This window comes from Gorilla gorilla, chromosome 1 (genome assembly GCF_029281585.2).
Source record: "Gorilla gorilla gorilla isolate KB3781 chromosome 1, NHGRI_mGorGor1-v2.1_pri, whole genome shotgun sequence".
NCBI classification, from domain to species: Eukaryota; Metazoa; Chordata; class Mammalia; order Primates; family Hominidae; genus Gorilla; species Gorilla gorilla.
In genome coordinates, this window is record NC_073224.2 from 82,400,530 (window position 1) to 82,428,048 (window position 27,519).

At 36.2% G+C, this 27,519-nt stretch overlaps 1 protein-coding gene across 11 annotated transcripts in view; it reads right to left on the reverse strand.

The window, feature by feature from the left end:
* The window catches only part of RABGAP1L (RAB GTPase activating protein 1 like), an 815,258-nt gene that overhangs the window by 626,324 nt on the left and 161,415 nt on the right, over window positions 1-27,519 (reverse strand). The window lies entirely within an intron of this gene.

Here is a 27,519-nt window from a genome sequence, read left to right on the forward strand (position 1 = left end):
AGAGTTACATTGTAACCTTGTTGTTTACCTTCACTCTGATTTCTGGTATGGTATAAATTAAAGTTCAGAGGGCAGAGTAAGATGGCAGAATAGAAGCCTACACCAATCACACCCCCACACTCCCTGGAACACCAAATTTTAACAACCATCTGCACAAAGAAAAACACTGTCATAAGAACCAAACATCAGGTGAGCAATCACAGCGCATGGTTTTAACTTTGTATTACCAAAAGAGGCATTGAGGAAGGATGGAGAGACAGTCCTGAGTTGCTGATACCACCCCACCCACATCCCTCAGCAGCCACCGTGTGGTGCAGAAAGGCAATTTGTACACTTTGGGGATAAGGAACACAGCAACTGGGGGACTTCACATTGAATTCACTGCTGCCCTGTCACAGCGGAGGATAGAGCCATCCTAAGTTCAGCTAGCTCCCACACACAGAGTGAGCATTTGGACCAGCCCTAGCCAGCAGGGAAACACCCATCGCAAACACCCATCACAGCAGATGGAACTTGAGTTGCTCAGCAAGCCTCAACACTGTGGGCTGAAATGCTCTGGGATCCTAGGTAAACTTGAAAGGTATCTAGAATGCAAAGACTGCAATTCCTAGGCAACTCCTAGCACTAGGCTTGGCTTAGAGCTAGTGAAATAGGGTGGCAGGTGCCCAGCAACTGAGAAACCATGATTAATTCATACTGCTATACCTTCATTCTTTAAAACACGGCAGCAAGAGAATGTAAAGAAAGTTCCAACGGGTGTTCCCCTAAAATTTGACATAAATAGTGTTGGAAAACAGACAGAGATGGCTTTGAATGAGCACTTTGGGATCCTGAGAAAACAAAGAGCCACTCTCACATATAACAAAGGACGAAGTCACCAGCTAGCATGGTTAAGGGAGTGCTTGCGTCACCACTCCCCCAACTCCAGGTAGTGAAGCTCCCAGCATGAAAGTGTCTCCTTCTTTCTGCTTAAGGAGAGGACAGCAAAGAGTAAAGAGGACTCTGTCTTGCATCTTGGACACCAGGTCACTCACAGTAGAATAAGGTAATGGGCAGAGTCGTGAGGCCTCAATTCCAGGCCCCAGCTCCTGGATAACATTTCTAGACACACCCTGGGCCGAAAAAGATCCCACTGCCTTGAGGGAAGAACCCAGTCCTGGAAGGATTTATCATCTGCCAACTAAAGAACTCTTGGGCCCTGAACAACCACCACTGATACCCATGGAGTACACCATTGACCTTGGGCTCTGAGACATGCTGGTTTCAGGGGTGACCCAGCACAATCCAAAATAAATAAAATTGGAGATAAAAAAGAGACATTACAATGGATACTGCAGAAATTCAAAGGATCATTTGTGGCTACTATGAGCAACCATATGCCAATAAATGGAAAAATCTAGAAGAAATTAATAAATTCCTAGACATATACAACCTACCAACATTGAACCATGAAGAAATCCAAAAGCTGAACAGAACAATAATAAGTAACATGATCGAAGTTGTAATAAAGCCTCTAAGTAAAGAATAACTTGAGACTTGATGGCTTCACTGTTGAACTCTATCAAATATTTAAAGAACTAATACCAATCCTACTCAAACTATTCTGAAAAACAGAGGAAGAGGGAATACTTCCAGACTTACTCTAGATGGTCAGTATTACCCTGATACCAAAAGACATATCAAAAAAGGGAAACTGTAGGCCAATATCAGTGATGTACACTGATCCAAAAATTGGCAACAAAATACAAGCAAACATGAATTCAACAATACATTAAAAGAATCATTCATCATGACCAAATGCGATTTATCCCTGGGATATAAGAATGGTTTGACATATGCAAATAAATCAATGTGATCCATCATATCAACAGAATGAAGTACAAAAACCATATGAGCATTTCAATTAATGCTGAAAAAGCACTCAATAAACTTCATCATTCCTTCATAATAAAAACCCTCAAAAAAATGGGGATAGAAGAAACATACCTCAATATAACAAAAGCCAAATATGACAGACCCACAGCTAGTATCATACTGAATGGGGAAAAACTGAAAGTCTTTCCTCTAAGATCTAGAACAAGACAAGGATGCCCACTGTCACCACTGTTAACCAACAAAGTACTGAAAGTTCTAGCTAAAGCAGTCATACAAGAGAAAGAAACAAAGGACATTCAACCTAGGAATACAGCTAACTAGGGAAATGAAAGATCTCTACAAGGAGAACTACAAACCACTGCTCAAAGAAATCAGAGATGAAAAAACAAATGAAAAACATTTCATGCTCATATACAGGAAGAAGCAATATTCTGAAAATGGCCAAACTGCCCAGTGCAATTTACATATTCAATGCTATTTCTATTAAACTACCATTGACATTCTTCAAAGAACTACAAAAAACTATTTTAAAATTCATATGGAACCCCAGAAAAGCTTGAATAGCCAAGGCAATCCTAAGCAAAAAGAAACAAAGCTGGAGACATCATGCTACATTACTTCAAACTATACTACAGGGCTATGGTAACCAAGACAGCATGGCACTGATATAAGAACAGACACATAGACCAATGGAACAGAATAGAGAACCCAGGAATAAGACCGAACATCTACAACTATCTGCAACAAACCTGACAAAAACAAGCAATGGGGAAACGATTCCCTATTCAATAAATGGCACTGGGATAACTGGCTAGCCATATGCAGAAGATTAAAACTGGACCCCTTCCTTACACCATGCACAAAAATCAACTCAACATAGATTATTGACTTAAATGTAAAACCCAAAACTATAAAAATCCTTGAAGACAACCTCAGCAATACCATTCGAGACATCAGCACAAATATTTCATGATGAAGATGCCAAAAGCAACTGCAACAGAAGCAAAAATTGATAAATGGTATCTAAACTAAAGAGCTTCTGGCACAGCAAAAACAACAACAACAAAACACTATCAACAGAGTAAACAGACAATCTACAGAATGGGAGAACATTTTTGCAATTTATGCATCTGACAAAAGTCTAATATCCAGCATCTGTAAGGAACTTAAATAAATTTACAAGAGAAAAACAACCCCATTAAAAAGTGGGCAAAGGACATGAACGAACATCTCTCAAAAAAACACATACATGGGGCCAAGAATCAATGAAAAAAAACCTCAACAACACTGATCATTAGAGAAATGCAAATCAAAACCACAATGAGATACCATTTCACACCAGTCAGAATGGCTATTATTAAAAAGTCAAAAATAACACATGCTGGCAAGGTTGTGGAGAAAAAGAAATGCTTATACACTGTTGGTGGGAGTGTAAGTTAGTTCTGCCTTTGTGGAAGACAGTGTGGCGATTCCTCAAAGACCTAAAGACAGAAATACCATTCGACCCAGCAATCCCATTACTGGGTATACCCAAAGAAATATAAATTGTTCTATTATAAAGACACATGCACATGGATGTTCACTGCAGAACTATTCACAATAGCAAAGACATGAAATCAACCTAAATGCCCATCAATGATAGACTGGATAAAGAAAATGTGGCACATATACACAATGGAATAATATGTAGCCATAAAAAATGAGATCATGTCCTTTGCAGGGACATGGATGGAGATGGAGACCATCATCCTTAGCAAACTAACGCAGGAACAGAAAACTGAATAGTGCATGTTCTCACTTATAAGTGGGAGCTGAATGGTGAGAACACATGGGCACATAGAGGGGAACAATACACACTAGGGTCTATTGGATGGCTGAGGGTGAGAGGAGGCAGAGGATCAGGAAAAGTAATTAAAGGGTACTAGACTTAATACCTGGATGATTAAATAATCTGTACAACAAACCCCCATGACACACATTTAGCTATGTAACAATCTGCACATGTACCACAGAACTTAGAATAAAAGTATTTTTTAAAAAAGTAAAAATAAAGGGCATTCATACTGAAAAGGAAGAAGTCACATTAAACTTGCTTGCAGATGATACGATCTTATGTTTGGAAAAAACTGAAGTCTCCACTAAAAAAAACCACTAGAACTGATAAATTCAATACAGTTTCAGGATACAAAATAAACATACAAAAATCAGTAGCATTTCTATATGCCAACAGTGAACAATTTAAAAAGGAAATAAAAAAAGTAATCCCATTTATAATAGCTACAAATAAAATTAAATACATACAAATTAACTTAACCAAAGAACTGAAAGATCTCTATAATAAAAACTATAAAATGCCGATGAAAAAACTGAAAAGGACGCCAAAAAATACAAATATATTTCATGTTCATGGATTGGAAGAATCAATATCATTTAAATGTCCAGACTACCCAAAGCAATCTACAGATTCAATGTAATCCCTACCAAAATACCAATGACATTCTTCACAGAAATAGAAAAAACATGTTAAAATTTATATGAAATCACAATAGACTCAGAGTAGTCAAAGCTATTCTGAGCAAAAAAAAAACAAAACAAAACTGGAGCAATCACATTACTGACTTCAAATTATACCACAGAGCTACAGTAACCAAAACAGCATGGGACTTGCATGAAAAAAGACACAGAGACCAATGTGTGCAATGGTGCCATCTCGGCTCACTGCAAGCTCCGCCTCCCGGGTTCATGCCATTCTCCTGCCTCAGCCTCCCGAGTAGCTGGGACTACAGGCACTCACCACCATGCCCAGCTAATTTTTTGTATTTTTTAGTAGAGACGGCGTTTCACTGTGTTAGCCAGGATGGTCTCAATCTCCTGACCTTGTGATCCGCCTGCCTTGGCCTCCCAAAGTGCTGGGATTACAGGCGTGAGCCACCACACCCGGCCAAAATATTTTTAAAAAATAAATTAAATGAATAAAAAAGGTAAATATCAAAGTCCAATATTAAGAGAGGAGATGAAAACTAGAAAAACTAGTTAATTAATTAATTAAAAATCAAGAATTTATGAGGAGAAAAGAGTTCCTCCCTCCACCTCTGATGGGATGGGAGGAGTTAGTCTGTTGTGCCAAGATACTGCTAAAAGTCCTCAGATGTTGTATACTGTAAATTACAGTATAATGCCAAATGCACCAAAATATCCCAGCTACAAGTTATATGTTGGGTCATTTTGAAGCTCGGCATATTAGTTTACTATAATGTTAAAAACATCTAAGTAAGCATTAGTTTCTCTAGAGCATATTATTAGTGTTGACTTTTCCTGCAAAACAAAACAAAACATTATCATTCTTATTTTCATAAATAACATAACTTTTATGACTATACAGATCTTTTTAAAAAACCTGTAAGAAATAATGCCAAACTATTAATAGCAATTATGTTTCAGTACCTCCAACAGTATCTTATCACATAGCAAGCACTAAATACTTAGAGAATACTTCTTTTATTTCTGAGTTTTATATTTCTGAAATATTCTAATCTCTTATAAGTATGTATAATGATAATAAGCATGGCAAAAAAAATTTTAACTTTTGAACAATCCCTATTGCTATATGAAACAAAAACCTATTACTATAAACCCCAACGATGTGCCATAAAATCTCACTGTTAACAACAATTATTGTCTTCCTGACAATCTTCCAAATTATTTTCCACTACAAAAGGATATTAGAACTATAAAAACCTAGATTAGCAGAGGAGAACCACAGGAAAATAAAAGATAATAAGCACAATTTGAAGTAAAACCAGATCCCTGATGAACAAGTAAGGGAGAGGCAAAAGCAAATCAGGGGCAAAACAGCTGGATGGAAAAACAGTACTTGGCCAAAGAGGCTGGGAACCCCAGGCACTTATGAAATGTCTTCCTTTTTTATGTATATTCCACTCACTGTTCTCAATTTTAAAGGCATTAACCCATTTAATCCTCTAAAAACCTAATGAGGTAGTCACTATTAGTTTGCCCATTTTAAAAATGAGAAAATTGAGGCAGAGAGAGGTTAAGTAACTTGCCCAAGGTTACCGTGCTAATAAATGATAAAAGGTTAGAATTCAACCTGTGTTTGAATCCAGAGTCAAATACTACCTTCCCTCATAATTTTTCCCATCATGTTTTGTAAAGGAGGCTATATCTGGCATTCAGCAGACACCAGTCTGTGTGCCAAGTGCCAATATCCAGTAAATGTTGGGCACTCATGCCAAAAATAGAAAAGCTAGGCGCATTAAAGGAACATGCCCAAGAAACAGTAAATTGGGGGCAAGATTTAACTGAGAGACTTCAAGGGGTAAAATTCCCCTTGATGCCCAGAAAGAACAAAAATGAAATGAATATCCCAGTGACATCAAGCGTATGACCCAGATCTATCTTCCTCTCTGAAGAAACCAATAATCATGAGTGTTTTAAACACTTGGCAGCCTGCCAGAGAGGAAGAAAGGAGCTGAAGAAAAGTAAATTAAATTTCCTACTGTAGTAGATAAGACAAGTTTCTAGATAGGATGAATAAACTAAAAAGGAAATAAGAATGAAAAAGACACTGGAGACCAAAGTACAGTAAAAGACACACCAAGAAGGCTCGCAAGTAGAACATGACAAAGAAGAAAACAGAAGGAACAATGCAACCGTGCAGATATGTAAAGGGGTAATTGAAGGTTTTGAAAAAGCAACTGTATCCCATTATATATAGAAAAAAATAGGGAGGACAAATAATAGAAAGAAGCTTAGCTAAATCCTACTTTTCCATCATAATTCAGGTTAGGGGTTACCCTCTTCTGGCTGGGTTAAATACTGCCCCCCAGGCCCATACCATCATAGCACTTAGCACGTCATATTATAATTATAATTTTCCTCTACATTTTCTCCCATCATACTATGAGCTTCGTGATAGTAGTGGCCACTTTTATTTCTGTATTTCCAATGCTAGATTAGTACTTGGCCGTAAGAGTATTCAAAATTTCCTGAATGAGTGAAGGGAGAGGACAAAAGAAAATCCATTAAAACTAGGAAAAATGTATGCCTTGGAAATAAATGAACTTTAGTATATAAGCATTTGTGTGCAGACATGGGTAAAAGGCAACTAGGTTCATTCAGTCTGTTAAAGTATACCCCTATCCAACAGACAAAATGGACTCCCTGTGGCTAACTGAGATGCTCAAAGTAAAACAGAACCAGGCGGCCATCCTGGGTGAAGGAGCAGTCACGTACTCTGTGTTCGCAGAAAGATGTGAAAGTGTCACAGGCCCTCCCTTTCTACAATCAAGCCAAACCAGTTCCTGATGTCTGTGCCAAGATAAATAAACCAAAAACCCTACACCACCCGCCAGCCATTTGAAGGAAACATCTGACAGAGATCTCTGGTTTAGAGCTTGGAAATCAACCAATCAGGACTCACCTGCCACAGCCAATGAGGGCTCAGTTGTAGCAACGACTCAGAACTCCACTGTGCCAACTATTTGGAACTACATGAATTTAAATCTTTCATTTGCATAAATGGACGTGATTGGGAATTTGGGAAGCATATTTTTCTATAAAATCCAAACCTTCTCTTTGTTCTCTGAAATGCATTCTTCATTTTACACCAAAGGCTATGTTTCCCTGGTTTGCAAACTGTTCACTGGAAAAAAAAAAGTCTCTTTTCCTCGAATTCCTTTTTAGAGAATTTTGTTCGCCAGTCACTCATAACGCATAGGTCCCAAAGCCAAACGGCCTAGATTTGAAGCCCAGTTCCAACATTTATTAGTTGTGATACTGGTCAAGGTATTTAACCTCTCTGTGCTTCAGTTGTCTGTATCTAACATGCGGACGATAACAGTACTTATCTTAGAGAGTGGCTGTAAGAAATAAGCAAGTTACTATATGTGAAACATGTTATTACGGTGCCTGGCAAAGGGCAAGAGCTCTATAAATGTTAGCTATCATAAGCCACTATCATTTAACAAACACGAATGCCTACTGGCACAGGTTTGAGGAATACATGAGAGTAAAGTGGAGACATTAAATGTATACTTTTCTTTACCCAACTCAGGAAATATAGAAAGATGAGAGACAGGTTAATATAGCTAAAGAGAATTGCAGAGTCAATTCAAGCCTTATGCTCCCTTTATCAACCTCCATTTCCTGGAAAACTGGCCAGTCCTTCCTTTTTGCTCCTATGTAGACTTCTACTATAATACATATAAAACTTTAATGAAAACATGTTTGGTTTTATTTACTCGTGTGTTTAATATCTACAACATTCATGTTTACATGTCTTTTCTCTTTCCTAGAATCCAGCCTCTTTGAGTGCTGGGACTATATCTTATTTGTCTTTATATAGTAGCTTCTAGTACATGACACTCGAATGTGAAATAAATAAAAGAAATTTTTTATTAGTGCTTTATTTTTGGAATATGTTCACACGCTTAGGGTGAGGAAAAACAATAGAGAGACAAAGACAAAGAATTGTGTACATTCCTTAAGAATATGAAAGTGCCCAGATTTGGGGATGTGACTGATCAAGAGGGCACTTTATCTTTTGACTGAGACTTTGGGAAAGTATGAAGATGTTAAGAAAGGAAGTTAAAACATTCTTAACTAGCAGTCCCAACTTCCTCTATAAATTTTAACATTAGAAGAGATCTCTGAGAGACTACGCTTAACTTAGGGAGCAGAATTTGGTAAAGTCTCCTTTAATATGCCTAACTTCAACTCCCTTTCATGAACATTTTCCTCATCTACTGCAGTTTACTGTTATCCTTCAAAAAGCAGTACTACACAGAGTATACAAGATGTCATCAGACCCATACAGTAGGACTACCACTTTCTTCAATCTAAACATGTGCTCAATGGAAATAATACTCTCAATTACATAGTGTTGTAAAAATTAAATGAAAATATATATGAAGTACTAAACATAGTAACTGACACACAGTAGTACCAAGTGTTAGCTGTCATTCTTTGAATTACTATTATTGTTATTGAGTCTTCTGTTTTATGCCTATCACTTCAAAGGTAACTAAAAACACATTCCCAGTTTGTTTTATCTCTTATTATCCACTGATTTTTAAAATGCAGAGATCAGTAGCGAATTGTGCAACACCAAAATAGGATACAATAGATGTAAATTTTTAGATCAAACAAAATAAATATGTATGATACTTCAATCAAAATAATTTCAGGGCTGTTTCTCTCAACTTTGGTCACTCTCTGCTTTGAAAAAAAAATTGTGTTTCTATTAGCAATGCTTTTCATCCTAATAATAAAAGGAAATTTTCAGAATCAGTATTAATTGACATTATAAAAGAAATATCTATACACACAATTCTTTTTTGTTTTCAAATAAAGTTAAAAATCACAAAATTGGGGCAAAAACACACAAAATCTCATTTTTTTTCTTTTTTTAACCAGAGAATTACTTTAAAAGCTACCAAGTAGAACACAAATAAAATGTTGTGATTGAGGGTCTTCAGAGATTTTTCTCTTAATTTTACTGTTTTTAGTAAACAAATCCTTGCTTAAAATAATATAGGCAACAATAGGTTCTATAAACTTTCCTCTAACCACACCAGGGGAAAAAAACCCAAAACCTTATTAATCATGCAAACCTGTAGGAAGAAGCACAGATCTGAAAAGATAATAATGATACTTGTCTAACTAGAATAATATAAAAGTGATCTATTTTCATTACCTCCATGTAAATTAGGTCATCCTGGACTGTGAAAGACCAAAACCACATGTGTATGACCTTAAATGCAATATAATCTCTCGTTTCTCAAATGACAGAATCAGAATACTATACTTGTTCTACAGAAAAGCTGACATACAAATGTAAACCATTAAAGCTAACACAAATCATCTTTAATTTCTTAAATATTATAACATTTCCCACTGTCAAAAGCAGGGTGATTTATTACAGAGAGAAGATTCAAGGTAGAAAAGACCACAACTCAAATGATTTCTTTCCCAACTTAAGCATCATCACTGTCATTCTGAATCTAATAACAAGTTTTTAATTAAAAAATCCCTGCAGTTGCTAAGCATAAGTGATTAATAAAAACGTATCATTAATCATTGAAACCCGTCAAAAATACTCGAGACCTAGGGCAGTCAAACATCTTATCTGAAGAACAGTTAACAATATTAAGGAAAATGCTTTCTTTTTTTTTTAATTTTATTATTATTATACTTTAAGTTTTAGGGTACATGTGCACAATGTGCAGGTTAGTTACATATGTATACATGTGCCATGTTGGTGTGCTGCACCCATTAATTTGTCATTTAGCATTAGTTATATCTCCTAATGCTATCCCTCCCCCCTCCCCCCACCCCACAACAGTCCCCAGAGTGTGATGTTCCCCTTCCTGTGTCCATGTGTTCTCATTGTTCAATTCCCACCTATGAGTGAGAACATGCAGTGTTTGGTTTTTTGTCCTTGCGATAGTTTGCTGAGAATGATGGTTTCCAGTTTCATCCATGTCCCTACAAAGGACATGAACTCATCCTTTTTTATGGCTGCATAGTATTCCATGGTGTACATGTGCCACATTTTCTTAATCCAGTCTATCATTGTTGGACATCTGGGTTGGTTCCAAGTCTTTGCTATTGTGAATAGTGCCGCAATAAACATACGTGTGCATGTGTCTTTATAGCAGTATGATTTATAATCCTCTGGGTATATACCCAGTAATGGGATGGCTGGGTCAAATGGTATTTCTAGTTCTAGATCCCTGAGGAATCGCCACACTGACTTCCACAATGGTTGAACTAGTTTACAGTCCCACCAACAGTGTAAAAGTGTTCCTATTTCTCCACATCCTTATCTACAACCATCTGATCTTTGACAAACCTGACAAAAAGAAGAAATGAGGAAAGGAGTCCCTATTTAATAAATGCTGCTGGGAAAACTGGCTAGCCATATGTAGAAAGCTGAAACTGGATCCCTTCCTTACACCTTATACAAAAATTAATTCAAGATGGATTAAAGACTTACATGTTAGACCTAAAACCATAAAAACCCTAGAAGAAAACCTAGGCAATACCATTCAGGACATAGGCATGGGCAAGGACTTCATGTCTAAAATACCAAAAGCAATGGCAACAAAAGCCAAAATTGACAAATGGGATCTAATTAAACTAAAGAGCTTCTGCACAGCAAAAGAAACTACCATCAGAGTGAACGGGCAACGTACAAAATGGGAGGAAAATGCTTTCTTAATCATAAGGGTAGCATATGGCTATCATTCAATAACTTAGGAATATCTATTTGAATTTATTATCTATGACTCTCTTTTTAAAGTAAATTGTGAAGTGGCAAAGGAGAGAAGCACTTTGCAGATGATAGGAAAGAACATACATAAATAGCTACAGAAAGAATTAGTTTTAAACATATTATTCAAAGAACGGCTTTTTATAAGGCAGCCAATCAATTAGAATAAAAAAATTAAGCAAGTGTTGGAGGTGACTAGAAGCAAAGCTTCCTTTGAGCTGGAGCTGCAAGGTAAAAATTAATTAATAAAATTAATAAAAATTAAATTGAATTTAAAAAAAAAAAGAAGCAAAGTGGTGGAAGAGAAGAAAGAACCCATCAAGATAGCTCAAACGTAACTAATGGATGAAAAAGAAGCTTGTTAACATCTGTTAGATGTTAGATGTTAGAGCCCATCTCTAACTGCGCAGATCACTGTTTTCAACCAAGAATGGAATTCTAAAAGGGAAAATACAAAGCAATAATAAAAGAGAAATGCCCACAATACTAGCCAAAACAGCAACATGAAATCAGATAGTCAAGGAAGTAACAGTGAGACCACATTCATATCTCCATTCAGATTTTTGTATAATCCCCTCCTAAAGTCTATTTGTACTGCTGAAAAGAACCAAAATGAGTTACTGAGCAAATTCGAATACCAGACATGGTAAAGACAGAGTAGCTATCAAAGAAAGAGGCACTGCAGTGAGGAAAAAAGACGGTCTTGAACTGCCTACACCATCACTCCCTCATCCCTGGATAGTGCCTGTGTGTTGCAGAGACAGAATCCATGTACTTGGGGAAGACAGAGCACAGTGATTGTGAAACTTTGCATTGGAACTCACTGCTGCCCTATTACAGCAGAAAGTAACACAGGACAAAATTCAGCCCATGCCAAAGGAGGGAGCATTTAGACCAGCCCTAGCAAGAGGAAATCCCAGCAGTCAGTGAGTTCCAGGTAGACCCACCACCACGGGCTAAAGCACTCCGGGTCCTTATAAACTTGAAGCTTTATTAGGGGTCCTAAATAAACTTGAAAAGCAGTCTAGGCCACAAGGACTGTAATCCCTGGGGAAGTCCTGGTGCTGTGCTGGGCTTGGAGCAAGGAGACATGAGGTGCAAGTGACCTAGATAGACGCTAGGTAGGGCAGCCAAGGGAGTGCTTATGTCACCATTCCTGTAATTCTAGGCAGCGCAGCTTGCAGCTTTGGTGGATACTCCTTCCAGTTTGAGGAAATAAGAGGGGAGAGTAAAGAGGACTTTGTCCTGGAACTTAAATACCAGCTGAGCAATAGTAAAATAAAGCACCAAGCAGAGTCCTGAAGCCCCCATTCCAGGCCCTCGCTCTCAGATAACATTTCACGACACACTCTAGGTCAAAAGGGAAAAGGGAATCCACTCTTGGTAGGATTCATCACCTGCTGAATGAAGAGCACTTGGGCCTAAAATAAACATCAGCAGTAGCCAGGCAATAGAGCCACAGGCCATGGATGAGATCCTGTGCTATGCTGGCTTCAGGTCTGATAAAGAACAGTCCCAAAGGTGGTGGCCACAGAAATGGTTGTGTCACCCCTCCCCAAACACCAGGTAGCTCAGCACACAGAGAGAGAATCTCTTTGGAGAAGAGTAAAGGAAGAGAACAAGAGTCTCTGCCTGCTAATACAGAGAATTTTCCTGGATCTTACCCAAGACCACCAAAGAGGTACCTCTAAAATTCCGCAAGGATCATTACATGGCTTGGGGTGCCCTCTAATGCAGATATACCTGCAGTGACCAAAGACTTAACTCACAACACTCAATTCCCATTGAATACATGGAAAGCCTTCCCAGGAAGAACTGGTACAAATAAATCCAAACTTGAAGACTACAATAAATACCTAACTCTTCAATGCTCAGACACCCAACAAACATCCACAAGAATTAAGATCATCCAGGAAATCATCAACTCCCAAATGAACTAAATGAAGCACTAGCAATCAATCCAAAAGTAACAGAGATATGTGACCTTTCAAATAGAGAATTCGAAATAGCTGCTCTGAGAAAGTTCAAAGAAATTCAAGATAACAAAGAGAAAGAATTCAGAATCGTATCATATAAATTTAACAAAGAGACTGAAATAATTTTTTTAAAATCAAGCAAAAATTCTGGAGCTGAAAAATTCAACTGACATACTGAAGAATGAATCATAGTCTTTCAACACCAGAATTGATCAAGCAGAAGAAAGACTTAGTCACCTTGAAGACAGGTTATTTGAAAACACACAATTAGAAGAGATAAAAGAAAAAAAGAATAAAAAAGAATGCACCATAACTACAAGGTCTAGAAAATAGCTTCAAGAGGGCAAATTTAAGAGTAATTATCCTTAAAGAGGAGGCAGAGACAGAGAGAGAGATCAGTTGCAGAATGTGTATTCAAAGGGATAATAACAGAGTACTTCCCAGCCGGGCGTGGTGGCTCACGCCTGTAATCCCAGCACTTTGGGAGTCCGAGGCGGGCGGATCATGAGGTCAGGAGATTGAGACCATCCTGGCTAACACAGTGAAACCCTGTCTCTACTAAAAATACAAAAGCAAAAAAATTAGCCAGGTGTGGTGGCCAGCGCCTGTAGTCCCAGCTACCTGGGAGGCTGAGGCAAGAGAATGGCACGAACCCGGGAGGCGGAGCTTCCAGTGAGCCGAGATGGCACCACTGCACTCCAGCCTGGGCCACAGAGCAAGACTCCATCTCAAAAAAAACAAAACAAAACAAGACAAAAAAAACACACAGAGAACTTCCCAAACCTAGAGAAAGATATAAATATTCAAGTATAAAAAGGTTACAGAACACCAAGCAGATTTAACTCAAAGAAGACAACCTTAAGGTTGTCTAACACCCAAAGGTCAAAACACCCAAATGTCAAGGTTGTATAACACCCAGAGGTCAATCTAACACCCAAAGGTCAAGAATAAAGAAAGGATCCTAAATGCAGCAGGAATAAATAAACAAATAACATACAATGGAGCTGCAATATGTCTGGCAGCAGACTTCTCAGTGGAAACCTTACAGGACAGGAGAGAGTGCCATGACATTTTAAAGTGCTGGAGGAAAAAAAAAATCTTAGGATAGTATATTCAGTGAAAATAGCCTTCCAACATGAAGCAGAAATAAAGTCTTGCACAGATCAACAAAAACAGAGAGATTTTATCAACACCAGACCTGTCCGACAAGAAATGCTAAAGGGAGTTCTTCAATCTGAAGGAAAAGGACATTAATGAACAATAAGAAATTACCTGAGGATACAAAACTCACTAGTAATAGTAAGTACACAAACACAGAAAATGATAACACTATAATTGTGCTTTGTAAACTAGTAAACTACTCATATTTTGGGTAGAAAGATGAACCTGTTAAAAATAACTACAACTTTTCAAGAGTTAGACAAGATAATAAGATATAAATAGAAACAACAAAAAGTTTAGAAGTGGGGCAAATGAAGGTAAAGTGTGGATTTTTTATTAGTTTTCTTTTTGCTTGTTTGTTACTAGGTTGGTGCAAAAGTAATCACAGTTTTTGCTGTTGAAAGTAATGGCAAAAACTGCGATTACTTTTGCACCAACCTAATAGTATGTTTGTTGTTGCAATCAGTGTTAAGCTGTCATCAGTTTAAAATAGTGGGTTATAAGATATTATTTACAAGCTTCAGGGTAACTCAAGTCAAAAAACATACAAAAGATCACAAAAAATAAAAAGCAAAAACTCAAAGCACACCACCAAAAAAAATAACCTTCACAGAAAGGAAGATAGGAAGAAAGAGAATACTACAAAACAACAAGAAAACAAATAACAAAATGTCAGGAGTAAGTCCTCATTTATCAATAATAATACAGAATGTAAATGGACTAAACTCTCCAATAAAAACACATAGAGTGGCTAAATGGATTTAAAAAATAAGACCCAATGATCTGTTGCCTACAAGAAATAAACATCACCTGTAAAAACACAAAACAGACTGAAAATAAAGGGATAGAAAAGATATTCCATGCAAATGGAAGCCACAAAGAACAGGAGAAGCTATAATTACACAAAACAGATGTCAAGAGAAAAACTGTATGGCTCACGCCTGTAATCCTAGCACTCTGGGAGGCCAAGGCGGGCAGATCATGAGGTCAGGAGATCGAGACCATCCTGGCTAACACGGTGAAACCGCATCTCCACTAAAAAATACAAAAAAATTAGCCAGGTGTGGAGGTGGGCGCCTGTAGTCCCAGCTACCCAGGAAGCAGAGGCAGGAGAATGGCGTGAACCCGGGAGGTGGAGCTTGCAGTGAGCCAAGATCGCACCACTGCACTCCAGTCTGGGCGACAGAGCAAGACTCAGTCTCAAAGAAAAAAAAAAAACACACACACACACACAAAGAGGGGTCACTATGTAATGATAAAGGGGTCAATTCAGCAACAGAATATAATGATTGTAAATATATATGCACCCAACATTGGAGCACCCAGATATATAAACCAAATATTAGAACTAAAGAAAGAGATCAGCCCCAATGCAATAGCTAGAGACTTCAACACTCCACTTTCAGCAATGAACAGATCATCCACACAGAAAGTAAATAAAGAAACATGGAACTTAATCTGCACCACAGTCCAAATAGACCTAACAGACATTTGTAGAACATTTGATCCAGTGGCTACAGAATATACATTCTTCTCCTCAGCTCATGGATCATTCACAAGGATAGGTCATCAGTTAGGCCAAAAAAAAGTATTAAATTTATTTTAAAAATTGAAATTATATCAAGTGACTTCTCTGCCCACAACTAAATAAAACTAAAAATCAAGAGGAACTTTGGGAACTATACAAACACATGGAAATTAGACAACATCCTCCTGAATGACCAGTGAGTCAATGAAGAAATTAAGAAGGAAATTTTAAAATTTATTGAAACAAATGAAAATGAAAACAGAACATACTAAAACCTATGGGATACAGCAAATGCAGTACTAAAAGGAAAGTTTATAGCTATAAGCACCTACATCAAAAAAGTAGAAAAAACATCAAACAACCTAACGATGCAACTTAAAGAACTAGAAAAGCAAGAGCAAATCAAACCTAAAATTAGCAGAAAAAAAAATAATAAATATCACACCAGAAATAAATGAAAAAAATACAAAAGATCAACAAAATGACAAGTTATTTTTTAAAAGATAAACAAAATTGATAGAACTTTATCCAGACTAAGAAAAAAAAAGAGAAGCCCCAAATAAATGAAATCAGAGATAAAAAGAAGACATTACAACCAATACTGCAGATATTTGAAGAATTATTAGAGACTTCTATGAGCAGCTACGTGTCAATACATTGTAAAACTTAGAATAAATGGATAAATTCCCAGACACAGACAACTTACCAAGATAGAACCATGAAGAAATCCAAAACCTGAATAGACCAATAAGAAGTAGTGAGATCAAAGTCGTAATTAAAAAGTCTTCAGCAAAGAAAAGTCCAGGATCTGATGGCTTCATCACTGAACTTTACCCAACATTTAAAGAAGAATTAATATCAATCCTATTGGAACTATTTCAAAAAAAGGAGGAGAAAGGAATACTTCCAAACTCATTCTACAAGGCCAGTATTGTCCTGATGCCAAAACCAAAAACACATTTAAAAAAGAAAATTATAGGCCAATATCCCTGTTGAACAATTATGCAAAAATCCTCAACAAAATGCTAGGCAAACCAAACTCAGCAACACATTAAAAAGATCATTCATCATGACCAATTGGGATTTATCCTCGAGATAAAAGTATGATTCAACATACACAAATGTATCAGTCTGATACATTATTATCAACAGAATGAGGACAAAGACCATATGAGCATTTCAATTGATGCTTAAAAAATTTTGATAAACTTCAAAATCCGTTCATGATAAAACCCCTCAAAAAAAAACTGGATACAGAAGCAACATATCTCAACACAATAAAACCCATATACAAAAGACCCACAGCTAGTATCACTGTGAATGGGTGAAAACTGAAAGTCTTTCCTCTAAGATAGTGGAACACAACAAGGAAGCCCAACTTCACCACAGTTATTCGACATAGTACTGAAAGTCCTAGCCAGAGCAATTACACAAAAGAAAGGTATAAAGGGCACTCAAATTGAAAAGGAAGAAGCCAATTATCTTTCTTTGGAGATGATATGATCTTATATTTGGAAAAACTAAAGACTCTACCAAAAAAACTATTCAAACTGATAAATTCAGTAAAATGCAGAATGCAAAAATCAACATAAAAAATCAGTAGCATTTCTGTAAGTCAAGAGCAAACAATCTAAAAAATAATTAAATACCTATGAATTAACCAAACAAGTGAAAGACCTCTATAATGAAAACTATAAAATACTGATGAAAGAAATCAAAGAGGACACCAAAAAATAAAAAGATATTCCACGTTCATGCACTGGAAGAATCAATATTGTTAAAATGTCCATATTACCCAAAGCACTCTACAGATTTAATGTAATCCCTTTCAAAATACCAATGACATACTTCACAGAAATAGAAAAAAGAATCCTAAAATTTATATGGAATCACAAAAGACTCAGACTAGCCATGGCCATCCTAAGCAAAACGAACAAAACTGGAAGAATCACATTACCTGACTTCAAATTATACTAAAGAGCTATAGCAACCAAAACAGCATGGAGTTGGCATTAAATAAAAGACATGTAGACCAATGGAACAGAAGAGAGGACACAGAAATAAATCCATATGTCTATAGTGAACTCTTTTTTGACAAAGGTGCCAAGAACATACATTGAAGAAAGGACAGTCTCTTCAATAAATGGTGCTGGGAAAATTGAATATCCATATGCAGAGGGATGAAACTAGGCACCTCTCACCATACACAAAAATCAAATCAAAATGGATTAAAGATTTAAATCTAAGACCAAAACCTATGAAGCTACGACAAGAAAACATTGGGGAAACTCTCGAGGACATTGGTCTGGGCAACAATTTATTGAGTAATACCCCCAGAAGCACAGGCAACCAAGGCAAAAATGGACAAAAGGGATCACATCAAGTTAAAAAGCTTCTGGTAAGTAGATAATTCACAAAGTGTTTCATACATATTTTCCTTATTATTAATAACTAGAAAGTGGAATTAATTCCATTGTGAATCAGTCACTCAGCCTGTTTCCACAGTGGCCAGTGCACTCACAAGGTATTACAGGGATTCTATTTCAGAAAAAGGGAAGCAGTAGATGACTCTATCTCTTCGAATTCAAAGATTCACTGAATATATGCAGCTGTATCACTATCACCATGATGTGTGAATGATCACACCAAGGTAATCACTAAATCATTTTTTTAGTCCGAATCCTAATCACTAAATAGGCAGCAAAAGAGGGTAAAATGGCTATACGAGCACTCCTAGACACAAGGTCCCTAAAGAAGTAGCCTTTGTGTAGCTGCAGACCTTCTACAACTACTTATGAGAACGGAAGTCCAAAGGCCAGAAAGTACTTTCTCACACTATGCAGAACAGATGTAAAATGCTGACAGTAATCCCAGGCAGGTGTAAATGCTCAATAAAAGCTAATTCCTATTGTTGTTATTATCATTACAGAGAGCATTCTCCAGAGATCACCACAAAAATAAGTTTCAAGTACTATATGCTTTTAGACACCCTATATACCTCAACATTCCTGACAAACTATAAGGTCTCCAGCTCTCACTAGAGATCATCCTCCAGAACATTTAAATTTCTTAGGTCAGTTGAAACATGATTAAGATGTCTTACTCTAATGGCACTACATTTTGATTTGATTTATTGCCACCACACCAAGTAAAGCTGCTGTCAGTCAGGGATGAAACAGGCCTAAATGGCCAGCAGCTACACAGCTACAGTGCTGGCAGAGAAGACACTCAATAAACATCTAAGAGAAAGGAAGAGACTTCTAGGGGAAAGCACAAATCCCCTCCCCTCAAACAGGATGGATTATTTCTGGTTTTCCTAGTAATTTTGATCTGTAAATCTATAATGTGCTGAGAGCCCAAAACAATATAGACTGCTTAACAGATAAAAATCCAAAAGGAGTACCCACTCCTTTTGAAGGGAAAGAAGGAATGATTTTTCATGGCTCTTCCCCTACTTTTCTGACTTTCCTTTAGACTAATATGCAGGCAGACTAATAAACCCAATCAGATTTTTAAAATTTGACTATAGGTATTGTCAAATTAAATCTCTGACAGAAAGAGCAGTTCTTAATGAGGTTTTACAGCATATAGGCTACCTAAAAAATCAAATGTATTAGCCCGATAAACATTTAAAACTTGCTAAGCCTCACTTGTAATCAGGGAAATGTAAACAAAATGAGATATTTATTGTGAACTAGAGTGGTAAAAATTGAAAAGACATAATATCTACTGTTGGCAAATTTATGAGACAAAGGGTACTCAGATACACAATAGGAAAGGGCATATATTTGCAATCTTTCTGGACAGAAATTTGGCAGTACCTATACAAAAACAGATCTCCATACCACAACAATTTCAATTCCAGATATGTGTTTGTGTTTCAGAGTACATACTATTTGTATATTTGTAATAGCAGGAAATAAAAAGGGAAAATGATTATAGGACCCTCAAAAGAGAAATGGAAAAATAAAATTATACTATATCCACACCACATAATACCGTGCAATTAAAGAGGGAGAAATCGTTTAATGTAGTGTTCATAACATTGTTTGAGGTGAAAAACAAGTTGCCAAGCAGGATATAAAGAATATTCCTCTTGGAAAACAATACATAAACTGTTAAAAAAAATTTCTGGCTAGGTGCAGTGGCTCACGCCTGTAATCCCAGCACTTTGGGAGGCCGAGGCAGGCAGATCACCTGAGGTCAAAAGATCAAGACCATCCTGGCCAACATGGTGAAACCCCGTCTCTACTAAAAATACAAAAATTAGCTGGGCGTGGTGGCACGTGCCTGTAGTCCCAGCTACTCAGGAGGCTGAGGAAGGAGAATCACTTGAACCCAGGAGTCGGAGGTTGCAGTGAGCCGAGAGGGCACTACTGCACTCCAGCCTGGGCAACAAGCAAGACTCCATCTCAAAAAAAAAAAAAAAAAGAAATTCTTCTGAGAATTAGAATTGGTGGGCAGGGAAGAGGAATGGTCCATTTTACATCTGTTGATTTAAATTTTTATTTTATCTACCCATCTGCACACTGATGTTGATTTAAATTTTTAAACAATAAAAAAGAAAAAACAGAAATTCTACATATTTTTATTTGTTGTCTAAGTAATACAAAGCTGCTTATCTTCCCAAATCATAAATCAGTGACTAGCTTTACAAGATGATTTTTACAGTTTTGTTAATTTATTTAAATATCTCAAAGATTTGGTTAAGTACATGATATTCTCAGTCAAAAACTAAGATTAGTACAGAGAATCACGTTAGCTAATTCATGTGCTTGGGAAAAACGAACTGACAACCATCAACAATACTTACTAGGGAAAAATAGCAAATGCTATTATATTATCAGTTTATCTCAGAGAAAATCCACTTGGGGATTTTCTATTGCATTTGGTTTATCATTAGTCAACAACAATAAGAACTCTATCCTGTTTCTGACCAATCCCCTCTCTTTATTAGGCTACCATTTAAAATGTTATTGATTAAAATGTTAAAATGTTAATGTTTAATATGTATTAAACATATTAACATATTAAACTGTAGCCATAATGAATAAACATTCTTACCTCCCTCTTTTAGCATGCTGCATCTAGACAATCTTTTAAAATACACGCTTTACTGAACCACCTAGGAAAATATACTTCCACATAAATTGAAAGATTTTAAAAATTAAGTCAAATTTCTATGAAAAACTGTGTAACATTTAACCAGCTCCACTGACCCTTCAAGTACAGAGTTCAGTTATCCATCATTTAAAGGCTGGTTGTACTTATCAAGAAAGATACTTAAATTAAGCCTTCCAACCTTCAGATAAGTATCAGTGTGTAACTTTTTTTAGAATATGACTACTTTGCATGTAGATATGTAAGATTTCTCTCCTTTTGAAACACATTTCATTAAGCAAAACAAATCTTCAGGTCATAAGATAATTATTTGCCTTGAAAAACAAAGATAAGAATGAAATTTTTTAATAGCTTAAAACTTTAGAAATCAAAGATTTTCACCCAACTCCCAATTATTCTATGAATTACATTAAGTAGAAAAAAGGATTTTAATGGACAAGAAAAGTTCCATTTCAGTTCAAACTTCAGGGATTTTAAATAAAACATCTGTGCAAAACATGTACTCTGAACAATGTCAATAAAATACATGAGTAAGCGGTCAAGTTTTCATCCAAGTTGTTAAACTGAACTTCCCTCCTACTTCTAATATTCTCTCCTATCCAATGCCGTCCTATTCTACAACACTTACAGAAGTGTTGATAAAGAAATCATACAACCAGCATGGTGCCAATGTCTCTAAGATAAATTATAAATTAATTTTAATCTTCATCTTTCAAGCAACATTTTGTAACATGAAGCATGGCAAAGATGCATCATATTAGCATTCAGAATTTGGGGAGTTGCGAAGTGAGGCACTTATCACACTGAAGTTAGAAAAATGATGGACAGTTGTATACACATTATCATCACATGAAAATAACATGAATTAAGAAAGAACTATCTATCCATCTGACAACAATCTAATATCCAGAGTCTACCAGGAACTTAAAGAAATTTACAAGAACAAAACCCCACTAAAAAGTGGCAAGGGACATGAACAGACACTTCTCAAAAGAAGACATTCATGCAGCCAACTAACATGAAAAAAAAATCAACATCACTGATCATTAGAGAAATGCAAATCAAAACCACAATTGAATATCATCTCACGTCACTCAGAATGGTGATTATTTAAAAGTCGAGAAACAACAGATGCTGGCAAGGTCGTGAAGGAAAAGAGACGCTTTTACACTGTTGAGAAATTATTTCAACCATTGTGGAAGACAATTGGCAATTCCCGAAAGATCTAGAAGAAGAAATACCATGTGACTCGGCAATCCCATTACTAGGTATATACCCAAAAGAATATAAATCATTCTATTATAAAGATACATGCACTGTATGTTCATTGTACCACTATTCACAATTAGCAAAGACATGGAATCAACCCAAATGCCCATCAAGATAGACTAAATAAATAAAATGTGGTATATATACACCATGGAATACTATGCAGCCATAAAAAGGAACAAGATCATGTCCTTTGTAGGAACATGGATGGAGCTGGAAGCCATTATCCTCAGCAAAGTAATGCAGGAACAGAAAAGCAAACACTGCATATTCTCATAAGTGGAAGCTGAACGATGAGAATACATGGACACATGGCAGGGAAAAACACACACTGGTGCCTGTCTGGGGAGTGGGGAAGGGGGAGCATCAGGAAGAATAGCTAATGGATGCTGGGCTTCGTATCCAGGTGATAGACTGATCTTTTCAGCAAATCATGTGCACATGTACCCCAGAACTTAAAAGTTGAAGAAAAAAAGAAAAGGAAGAACTAAGGATAACATTCCATGGGGTACTGGCTAATTCAGAACTAATTTCTTAACTTCTCAAAGGAAGAGTTTTAAACAAATTAGAAAGAAATAAAGAGAAACATGTTCACTTAATTCTTGGCAATGTCTCTTTACATTAATAATGTTTCATATCATGTAAATAGTATATCTACAAAGTACTAAGTGAACTAAATTTGACATTAGTGTGCAAACACCAAAAGAAAAGAGAAAAAGAGGTCACCAAGAAAAACTAAACCTAAAAAATTTAATAACCAAATAGAAGTATTTAAAAATAAAACTTATTAACTCTTTTCTAAAAGCATACAATACAAAAAGTCATAGTCACAACTCATATTTACTATAAAGTTGAAACTTAAGCTTCATACAATATTTTTACATTCAAGGGTGCGGTGGCTCACACCTGTAATTCCAGCACTTTGGGAGGCTGAGGTGGGTGGATCACTTGAGGTCAGGAGTACGAGATCAGCATAGCCAACATAGCAAAACCCCATCTCTACTAAAAATACAAAAATTAGCCAGGCATGGTGGTGCACGTCTGTAATCCCAACTACTCGGGAGGCTGAGGCAGGAGAATCAATTGAACCTGGGAAGCAGAGGTTGCAGTGAGCTGAGATCACGCCACTGCACTCCAGCCTGGGCAATAGAGTGAGACTCTGTCTCAAAAAAAAAAAAAAAAATTAGATAAAATTGCCTTCAAACAGTATTAACAACACTGAAGACTAATCCTTCCTCAACTAACTTATAAGCAATACAAAAAAAATTCTTATTATCTTAAGATGTACTTTATTAGACTGTCCACTTATGATAGCCTGAATTACACATTCGGGACTTGCCATAATACCCAACTGTACAGTTATAGCCTTGAATACTGACAACTTGTTTAGGCTCACTTAAATGACCAAATGAGAAAACTGGGTGCCTACCATCACACCTGTATAATGAAATACTAGCTTCACCATGCTTTTCTTTTTCTCTTGCTACTTCACAAATTTCCTTTCATAGAGATTTTCTGTTAAGTACAAAGTCAATCTATGAAATTTGAGTTTTTGCTCTGACTGTTTCAAAATGCAAAAAAAAAATTTAATTTTTTAAAGATATTTTCTACTAGAAATACACTAAAACTTCATTATAAATACTACCCATGTAAAAAGTTTTATAAGAACTGTTTATTTTGAAGCACTAATCCAAGGAAAATTTATTATATAATAAAATGTACCAAAGTAACATGATATGTACACAAGAAAAGTATAGTCATACAGTACATTTCACAGACTTTCAGGAATTACATAAAACATACTTAAATCTATTCACAAATATGCTGTGACTACTGGGGTCAGCCAGCTTTCCTGTAAAGAACCAAATAGTAAATATTTTCAGCTCTGTAACACACTTTTCTTCTTTTTTTATTACAACCTTTTAAAAGTGCAAAACCCATTCTTAGCTCAGGAGTCCTAATTTGACAACCCGAGGCTCCTTTCAGAGTACCAATTCATATTTTATTTGCTTCAAAAATGTTAAATATGAAAGAATTTTTAAGTGTACAATATTACACTTTTCCAAAGGAACAATTTCATTAAAAATGAGAGTATATTTATAGCAATAAATAAATATTATTATAATAAAATACCAGACTATATACCTTACAATTTAATATAATAGAAATCATTCCCACATACACTAAATAGGTTAAAATCAAATTTCAATCCACCAAATTCAAGAATAGTAGAATAGTACCACTTAAAAAAAAAACACTACATTTCAGTAAATTTTCCACCAGTTAAAAACAGGATAATAAACTCTCCAGTGACAAAAACATTGCTACAGGAGTTGATTAAAATATATTCTTTGTCAAAGGTCAATTACTCCTTAAAACTGCATGAGGATTTTTACTGGTAAAAGACATACAACCCAGACACCTGAAAATTTAAGATACTTTCGTTGAATGCTGTCAATTGCCACTCTTAAGAAGCTGTTGTATTTTTAAAATACATAATGATTACATATGATTGAGGCTAGAATAAGATTAAACCTTAACAGACTATAATCATAAATTTAACATTGCTATTTTGTATTTCAGAGCTTTAAATCAAATACAAATCACAGGGGAGAAAATTCACATTAAATGCTTGAGTCCAGTTGATATGAGACCCTATCATACTCAAGCATGGTTAAATCGTTTTTTGAAATACCACTGGTTATCTGTAGAGAAAAAGGTCAAGAGCCCAAATAATACCCTTAATTAGTCCCACAGCACTTAGGATCTAAGCCACGCATTTGGCACGTACTATATTTGAGTCAAATGCAACTCAAACTGCAACGTTTCACAGTATTCCTTAACTTCTGTAATGATTTAAATTGTTTATTCCTATTTAAAATATAAGCAATCTTAAAGGAACTTTTTGTCATCTCAGAATCAAACATAATGCTAAAAATATAGCAGGTACACAAATATTTTTTAAATGAATAAAATTAATTAATACACAAATATAGCCTCTTCCAGGGCAAGCTAACCCAGAACTCAGTTCTTGAATATGGCAATTAAAGAGAGGTCTGACTCAGACAGCTTTTCATGTCAATAATTTTCTTAAAATCAGTCATTTTCTATTTCTAGGGCCAGTACCCTAGTTCAGGCTTTTATCCCCTCAAATGAGACTTACATATCACAGGTTCTTCTCTGTTAACTACATTTTACAAAGCTTACTTCCAGCTTAATCTATCTCACGAAAATCTTTGCTCATGCTATGTCCTAGCTCAAATCCCTCCAGTGATTTTCCACTGCTTTATACAATTAAAGTCCGTAATGTTCTATGTTTCTGTGGAGGCTCTTCATGGCCTGCTTTCAGTCTGCCTCTCCAACCTCAAACACTGCCTCATAACCATACTTCATATTCTGCTTGCACATGTAATTCTTGTTTTCACAAATGTCAAAATGTTATCCTTTCTACTTTCTACTCTTCCCTGAGATTTTCTGCTGACCTTGAATATGCAAGCTACCGTGGGTTCTAAAGCCGCAACAAAATGAATTCTGCCAAAATCATGTGAGCTTTGAAGAGCACCCCAAGCCTCAAAGAGACTACTGCCCTAAACAAAACTGATTACAGTCATCTGAACTCTGAACAGAGGACTCAACTAAGACATGTCCAGACTTCTGACCCATGGAAACTGTGATCTAGTAAATGTGTGATCATTTAAGATGCTAAATTTTTTTTGGTAATCTGTTATGCAGCAATAGAAAACAAATACAAATACACTCTCTCCCTCCACTTTTTCTCAAATACTCTTCCTTATCAGATAATTTTTAATCATTTTAATTTGTCAGAATACATAATGTAAAAATGCAATAATACAACAATACTTTAAAGTCCTTCCTCCTCCATTCTTTCTTTCTCTCTCTCTCTCTCACACACACACACACACACACACACACATATTTATAAACACTGAAATTATCTGACTGGTAAAGAAACAGCATCTATCATGCCAAGATTATTGCATGGAAACATATTTCCTCATCTGTAAAATGGATATAATAATTGTACCTACCATATAGAGTTGATAAGAGGATTAAATGAGCTAATATAGGTAGGCAATTTAAACTCTTGTTTCTCAAACCATGGTGTAACCAGGAGCAGTGGTATCCGGACATTTTTTAGGAAAGCAGACCAGGCCCTACCCCTGACCTATAAAATAAGGCTTCGTTTTAACAAGATCTCCAGGTAATGCATGTGCACATTTAAAGTTTAAAAAGCATTTCCTTAACCAGTGCCTGCCACACATAAGCACTATATGATCATCTTTTCTTTAAAAGTTCATTTCTTTTCTATATCCTCTAGTTCCTTTTCATCCAAGTATAAACAATTTTCAGCCAGGGATGGTGGCTCACACCTGCAATCCCAGCACATTGGAAAGCCAAGGCAGGAGGACCACTTGAGCCCAGGAGTTCCAGACCAGCTTGGGCAACACAAGAAGATCTCAACTATACAAAAAATTTAAAAACTAGCCTGGGGTAGTGGCACATGCCTGTGGTCCTAACTACTCAGGAGGCTGAAGCAGGAGGTTCAATGAGAGGTTCACTTGAACCCAGGAGATCAAGGCTACAGTGAGCCATGATCACACCACTGCATTCCAGCCTAGGCAAAAGAGTAAGACCCTGTCTCAAAAAAGAACCTTCATTTGCAAACTTGTTTCTATAGTAAAAGTTATGACAACTCAGGGGGAAAATTTTTTTAAGATAGCATTTTAGCCAATACAAACACAAAAACAACAACAAAAAATGCAGATTTTACTAAACCTAAAAGGTACAACAAAGTGTTAAGCTTACCTAATGTTACCATAAACCTGGACACTTAAAATTACTTGGGCATATGTCTTTTAAGCAATAGAAATAGAATTATTTTGTCATCTCTCAGAATCAAGCATAGTGCTAAAAATACAGCAGGTACACAAATATTTGTTACATGAATCAAATTAATACACAAATATGCCCTCTTCCAGGGCACACCAACCCAGAACTGAGCCTTTAGGATAGCACAATGTATTAGACATTTGTTCTCTTCAAATAGTTTCTTCCTGTAGTTTACTATCCATGTTACAAGTATAAATGCAAGTATGAGACCAACAAACAGAAAGCCAGTTTAAAATTCAGATGAAGCAAAACCAAGTAGCTCTCTAACTTCAACAGAGGCAATCCAGAACATGTGGGAGTATATACAGGTGACAAATTAATTTTAAAATAATCCTCATAAAACAGTATTGGCAGACTTAACTTTCTGCTAAGATTATTGGTATTCA